The sequence below is a fragment of the Myotis brandtii genome, unplaced genomic scaffold (genome assembly GCF_000412655.1).
Source record: "Myotis brandtii unplaced genomic scaffold, ASM41265v1 scaffold1087, whole genome shotgun sequence".
NCBI classification, from domain to species: domain Eukaryota; kingdom Metazoa; phylum Chordata; class Mammalia; order Chiroptera; family Vespertilionidae; genus Myotis; species Myotis brandtii.
Window position 1 is genome coordinate 1,227,695 of NW_005353698.1, and position 7,698 is coordinate 1,235,392.

The following is a 7,698-nucleotide window of genomic DNA, read 5'->3' on the forward strand; positions in this document are numbered from 1 at the left end:
CACATCTGCCTAAAGCCCGCCTACCCACTCAGGCCTCCAGGCCAGGAGAAAGAGGAAAGTCATGCACCAAGGAGCATGAATCATAATAATGAAAACTGCATATTGATTTATCAAAAAATGAAGCTGAAGCTATACCGGAAGAGGAGAGGGTCACTTCGTGTCATTTGAGGAGCAAGGGGGCAGGGTTTAGAAATAGGGAATTGACCGCTAGAATATAAATTGAACAAAATTGCATTAAATCAATGTTATTTCCAAATATGGCAGGAAACACCAAGAAAAGAAGTTGAAAGTGTTTTTTCTGAAGAGTAATTATCAGGGGAAGGAAGCAGGAGAAGGTTGTTCTTTGTAAATTACAATCCTTGTGAAATACATGGCTTCTTAAACCATGAATCTGCATAGTTTTGAAATAAAATTTTGGTTTAAAAAGTAGAAGAAATACGACTGCTTTATCTTCAGAAATTCAAATTTAATTTATGGGTAATAACAAATCAATATGTCTTGGATGGTCGACCTAAGAAAGTAAGTATAAAACAAGTTTAAATTTCCTGCTGGCACATACAGGGTGGGGAAGAAGTAGGTTTGCAGTTGTTCATAAGAGAAATAGTACAGTAATTAATAAATAAAGCAAGAATAAACTTTGTTTCATGGTCTTACAACTGTAAACCTGTTTGCCCTACCCTGGACTAAAGGCATAATACTTCATAGCGAGCAATACTATTAGAATACACTGTGAGATGTGGCATTCCCATCTTTTTTTTTTTCTAATATATTTTTATTGATTTCAGAGGGGAAGGGAGAAGAAGAGAGAGATAGAAACATCCATAATGAGAGAGAATCGTTGATCGGCTGCCTCCCACATGTTCCACACCAGAGATCAAGCCTACAACCCCGGCATGTGCCATGACTGGGAATCGAACCACAACCTCCTGGTTCATAGGTTGATGCTCAACTACTGAGCTACACCGAATATCATTTTGGTGTGTTTTTGTTTTTGTTTTTTGTTTGTTTGTTTGTTTGTTTGTTTTTGTTTTTTTGTTTTTTTAGAGACGGGGTCTCGCTATGCTGCCCAGGCTGGAGTGCAGTGGCTATTCACAGGCGCGATCCCACTACTGATCAGCACGGGAGCTTTGACCTGCTCCGTCTCCGCCCTGGGCCGGTTCCCCCCTCCTTAGGCAACCTGGTGGCCCCCCGCTCCCAGGAGGTCACCATATTGATGCCGAACTTAGTGCGGACGCCCGATCTCCGCATAGCGCACGACAGCCCAGAACTCCTGGGCTCAAGCGATCTTCCAGCCTCAGCCTCCCGAGTAGCTGGGACTACAGGCGTGCGCCACCGCACCCGGCCGAATATCATCTTGAATACCATCACGGTATAACTGTTCTGCCAAAATTAAATGGTTCAGCTAGCTGCAGACTCCTACTTGCCCCCAGCAGTCCTCCTCCTGGCCGGCCACATGCACCAATTTAGATGTGAGCAGAAAATGAAAATGTTCATCATTCATTGTCATGATGGCGTGTTTGCCACAATTGTTCCAATTCAACCTCCCAGGTATAGCATTGAGAACTAGCAGGGTGCTGGCATTTACTTAACTCTGCTGTAGATGCCAAGCAGAACTTTGGCATCATAAGAGCCCTAGATATATTGCTGAGGACTTTCTGCTGTACCACCCTGGTCAGTTTTAAATGGTTGCAAACTACAGATATTTTGGAGACATTATCGATTTTAAGGTGCTTAGAACTCAAAGATCTATTGCTGAATTATTAATGACTGGCATTTTATAGAGACAAGGTAGTCTTATAAATGTATCAGCACTCTGCGTGGGGGTGGGAGAATGTGTAGCCTCCGCCTGTCCTTTGTTATCAATGTATTTTCATGTGGCTGGTGATAATTGAGCCAAAGCAAATAGGAAGCCTTGGACATAACAACAAAAAACAAAGAGCAATCTGTTTCCTTTCACAAGCCAGGGCCACCCATATCACTCAACTTATAAGAGGGAGTCACATTCATTTTACATTTTTATTTGGATTCAGCTGTAATTACTGGGCAGTGAACTAATGAAATAGAGCCCATTAAGGGAGGACAGATCCCTAGGAGTCGGCTATTTATCTTGTTGCCATAGGAAAGAACTCTCTGCTAGGGGAAAGAATCAGGACCATCCTGGGTACTTCCAGCAAGTTTTCAGTTACCTGGACTTGTAAATGGAAGTCTTTTCCATATGGGAATCAAAGACGACAGTGCCATTTTGTTGTTTTAAGTCATGAAAAATTGAATATCTTAAGTTTCAACATGGGGACAGAAGAGAAGTTTTAAAATCTTCCATATAATACCTCTGGAATACACAAGATATTGATAATCGTGGTTGCCTCTAAGGAGGATTGGGTGGGTGGAGGTTAAGAATGATAGGGTTTGGGCCTAGTAATAGGAGGTTAGGGGTCTTTCTTCTTACTACACAACTCTTGAATTTTACACCATATGCATAAATTACCATTTTTAAAAAACTAACTTTTAGAAACACTGTGTGTGAGTGTATATCTATAGTCTTGTCATCTTAATTGCTCTTGCTCAGACATCGGTGTTGCCCGTTAGACCAGCAATCACAATACTTTCTGTTCAAGAATATTCTGTAAAACTTAGGTTCTACATTAATATATTCCATGTTTTTTCTTTTGAGTACATCACAGCTTCTCCCTACCTTCCTTTGGTTTCTGGGGTGTGTGTGTGTGTGTGTGTGTGTGTGTGTGTGTGTATGTGTTCACAGCTGGAAGCTGAATTATTAGGCTCCCTGAAAGTCCATCTAGTTTCATTTCTTTGGGGGATATCAGGTGTGCCATGTCCATTAGCCATCAAGTAAGAGAAAAGGAATGTAGAAAAGAGAGTGGTAATATTTATTTATTTTTATTAAAAATTCAGCATTTGAAAACACATTATTATTACACAGAGTATCCTTATTTTTTTATTTCTTTATTGATTAAGGTATTACATATGTGTCCTTATCCCCTCAATACCCCCCGCCCCAACCCACCAGAGTGGTAATATTTAAATGGTGCTATAGAGAGTGTCAATGTAAGAAATGTTTAAACCTGTAGAGAGTTTTTATGAGTTTGTATGAGCCGGACAGATGACAATTGCCCGGAAGTAAAATCTCAACAGATTGAGAAAATGCTGCCAAAAATGGCAGTTTTACCACTTACTTTATACATCAGATTCAAAGGGCATTACGTAAGCGTGTTACATGAAATTCGTTGGTGATAGATTAGGGAGGTGGGAGAAAGCAAAACTGGGGGTAAATAGACGCATACTTCTTTTACATTTGTGTGGGTATAGGATAGTTAACAGTCAACAGTTAATACAATAACAATAACAGTGAGGGGATCTGTGGTCTGTGCTCTGATGTGTGGTTGTGCCCTGAGGGGTGAGGTGGGCGATTACTCTGATATTCTGAAGGTATACTATCCTAGATGCAAAAAGACAATACACAGGCTCAGTAAGGTAAAGACTGGCCTTTCTCAGGGAAGATACTAGCCTAGGACATGACTACTTGCTATGACCTGCTTTTAGTTAGGAAGCTTCAATTTCAGACCATCCTATTAAGTCTCTGAGTTTGTAAGGCCTGCAGGCCTCCCCTGAGCTTGTCAGGTTTATACGTGGCCCCTTTTTCATCCACTTTTTCATCCTTAAAGAGCCTAAAGTTGTAGTTGTAGCTGCAATAATGTCTAAAATAACAGTTAATTCGCACTTTTTAATCTATTGATTAAAAATATGTTTATATTTTCCTTACTTGGTCATCACAAAACTGCTCACAGTCCCCCTTCCAGCACCTCTGTGCTTTTAGTTAGGAAGCTTCAATTTCAGACCATCCTATTAAGTCTCTGAGTTTGTAAGGCCTGCAGGCCTCCCCTGAGCTTGTCAGGTTTATACGTGGCCCCTTTTTCATCCATTTTTTCATCCTTAAAGACCCTAAAGTTGTAGTTGTATCTGCAATAATGTCTAAAATAAAAGTTAATTTGCACTTTTTAATCTATTGATTAAAAATATGTTTATATTTTCCTTACTTGGTCATCACAAAACTGCTCACAGTCCCCCTTCCAGCACCTCTGAGGCCTCATCCCTTTTATTTACCTGTATTTAAATAATTCACTCTCTAAAGCATTAGGGTCGGATTATGTTAAAATGTAAAATGTGAGTGAGCCGAGAACACTACCAAGCAAGTCTGATAGTAGGATTTTATTCTTCTCACACAGAATTTCAAACTTTTAAAGTTCTAAATTTTTAATACCAAACTTAAACTAATTTTCAAAAATAGAAGCAACTGAAATTGATACTTGTTCTCTATTTTTCTAGCTAAGTTTGTATAAATTAGACTGTGTTTACGTGATTCCTAGCAGCTGGCTTTAAAAAATAAAAAAAATGGAGAGCTGGCTATCAGGTATCAAAATTATTTTGACTAAATTTTAGTGAATTTTTTGTTTTGCGAGTTGTTTGTAAATAAATGAAGTAGTAAATTCAGGAAGTCCAAGTTTGTGTGAACATATAAATGTTGAGAATTTTTTCATGTGTATAAACTTGAATAACTATCTACAAAAACTGAAATATTTTAAACTCTTAAATATGGAGCACTGTGGAAAAACAGTGTGGTTCCTATTTTAGGTAATTATGACCCACAGTTATTAGTGTTTTTCCTCTCAGTTCTGTCTCGTGTCCTGGGTTGAGCACTTACCTCCCATGTATTCCATGAATCCGGAGCGTGCGCCTTCTACTTCCAGGGCAGACTCGCTCCCACGGCACTTATGTCACTTGCCTGGGATCCTCTTTTCTGCTTTTGAGCCATGAAGGGTTTCATCTTTCTCTTCCCTAGTTGGCTTCTCTGTTCTGCCAGTGCTCACTGGACTAGCTGAGGACTTTTGTTTGTTGTGTTTGGCCTAGCAGGGATTCTCTAGGGGTCTTTTATTCTTCCTTTCCCCTTCTCTCCATTTCCCTTTCCTTTCATCCCACCCAGCCCCCCCTCTTCTGCCCTCCCCACCTCCCCGCCTCAATGGGCAGCTGGTTTTGCTCTTCTGATTTATGCCTGAGGTAAAGCAGCTGCCTTTTAAAGATAAGAACCAGAGAGCAGAGATATCAAACTGACACGAGAATAACAGAGGAAAGACAAAAGGCCCCTTTCCCTAAAAATAGCTTTGTCATTAGTTTTTGTTTTTGGTTTTTTTTTTATGTTGAACACCGAGATTTATTTCCCCTTGTTCCTCTGTTTGAACAAACCAGTCAGTCAAACTACCTCCACCTGAAGAAAAATGAAAAGTAAGTCCTTGACTCCAAGCTGCTTTTACCAAAGTAATATGAGGATGTGAAAAGTGGCTAATTTGAATCCTCTTTGTTTTTAGTAACTGTTAAAATGGCAGTACCTCCATGAAAATGAATTGTTTGGGGGCCAAAAAGAAAGTATCTCTCTATATAAAAGCCTAAGCGACCTAACGACTGGTCGCTTTGATGCTCACTGACCACCAGGGGGTAGACACTCAACGCAGGAGCTGCCCCCTAGTGGTCAGTGGGCTCCCACAGCAGGAGTGCTTCTCAGTTGACCGATCTGTCCTGGTGGCAGCCACTCACTCCCTCAGTAGTCCTGCAGGTCCAATCTCCAGAGAATGGGCCAGGCACCATGGCTGCTTCCCCTCCATAGACGCTCCGCAAGGAAGAAACGATATAAAAGTGGCTGCCATGAACAACATAAACTGATGAAGAAAAACAGATCCAGAGACAGAGAAGCATTGATCAGATGCTCAAACCTCAGAGGGAAGGTAGGGGAGGGTGGGGGCAAGGGGGAGAGATTAACCAAAGGACTTGTATGCATGCATATAAGCCTAACCAATGGACACAGACACCAGGGGCTTGAGGGCATGAATGGAGTGGGGTGGGGGGAGCAATGAGGGGATAAGGACACATATGTAATACCTTAATCAATAAAGAAAAAAAAAAAGCAGCCACCAGGTGGCTCCCGACAACAGGCATGAACATCAGTGGTACGGATCCGGATCCTGGACCAGCAAGGGTGTCCCACAGCCTGCCTGGAAGACCGATCAAGTCCCGGCCCCCACCTACCCACCTCGAGACGGGTGCCAGACACAGGGCTCATGGCTGGCGAGCGCTGCTGTGGCGGCGCAAGTCTCTCCTGATCAGGACTGACTGGGCGCAAGCCCTCGGCAGGCACAGGAGGGCCGGGATGAGCGGGAGTGGCAGGCAGGAGCAGCAGGTGGCTTTGGACTGCCAGTTTCGGCCCAATTCCTGCTGGCCACACCGAGGGACCCCACCTGTGCACGAATTCTGCACCAGGCCTCTAGTAGGAGGATAAAAAGACAAATCAGAAGAAAATGGAACTATGAACACCAAAGAAAATTGGAAGCAAAGTAAAGTAAGCTAACAATTATGAAGCAAGTGTAATACATAGATTATATTGATAAAGTTAACTCATATATTGGGACCCACAAAAAGAAGGCCATCCCAATGGCCTGGCCAAGTCATACCAGGTAAATCTAAACTCCATCAGACTACACTTACAGGAAATCCAACCTACACCAATCACAATCCTCCCCCTCAGTTCAGCCAGCTGACCTTCCTCTAGAACAGCGGTCGCCAACCTTCGGACCTCACGGACCACCAGTGGCCCGCAGACCACCAGTTGGCAACCACTGCCCTAGAAAACAGGACCTGCTAGCCTTACAAAGTAATCCCCGGCCTCCTCGCCAATCGTGCTGTTCCCTTAGTGCCTCTTCTAAGGCTCTACAAAACGTTCCTTCCCCAAATCCCTCAGGAACAGGGCTGCACTGCTGGTGAGGCGCCACAATCCATTGATTACTTTCCCTTGAATAAAGGACATAAAACCTGTTTCTAAATTATTTAGTTTTGTCATTTGACAACATATGTATGTTTATATGTGTGTATGCTATATGTATATTTATATACACACACACACACACGTGTGTGTGTGCACGCATGTGTGTGATGCATATTTGGGCATAGAGGAATAAGATAGTGATGGACAACTCCATTCACTGAGATCAATAAAGAAAAGAAAAAAAGCAGCCACCAGGTGGCTCCCGACAACAGGCGCAAACATCAGTGGTATGGATCCGGATCCCGGGCCAGCAAGGGTGTCCCACCGCCTGCCTGGAAGGCCAATTGCATCCCGCCCCGCCCCCCTCCCGCCCCACCCACCTCTGGACGCACGAGATGCAGGGCTCATGGCTGGTGAGTGCGAGCCCAAGGCAGGCACAGGGGACCGAAATGAGCGGGAGTGGCAGGCAGGAGCAGCAGGCGGCTTTGGACTGCCGGTTTCGGCCCAATTCCTGCTGGCCACACCGAGGGACCCTTTTATGTTGAACACTGAGATTTATTTCCCCTTGTCCCTCTTTTTGAACAAACCAGTCACTCAAACTACCTCCCCCTGAAGAAAAATGAAAAGTAAGTCCTTGACTCCAAGCTGCTTTTACCAAAGTAATATGAGGATGTGAAAAGTGGCTAATTTGAATCCTCTTTGTTTTTAGTAACTGTTAAAATGGCAGTACCTCCATGAAAATGAATTGTTTGGGGGCCAAAAAGAAAGTATCTCTCTATATAAAAGCCTAAGCGACCTAACGACTGGTCGCTTTGATGCTCACTGACCACCAGGGGGTAGACACTCAACGCAGGAGCTGCCCCCTAGTGGTC

General features: G+C 43.1%; 1 long non-coding RNA gene across 3 annotated transcripts in view; it reads right to left on the minus strand.

The window, feature by feature from the left end:
- Positions 1-1,019: 1,019 nt before the first annotated feature.
- LOC106726834 overlaps positions 1,020-7,698 on the minus strand; it is an 18,333-nt gene continuing 11,654 nt past the window's right edge. For all 3 annotated transcript variants that reach the window (XR_001362950.1, XR_001362949.1, XR_001362947.1), the window contains one exon: positions 1,020-1,132. This is a non-coding gene — a long non-coding RNA (uncharacterized LOC106726834). The remainder of the gene's footprint in view (positions 1,133-7,698) is intronic.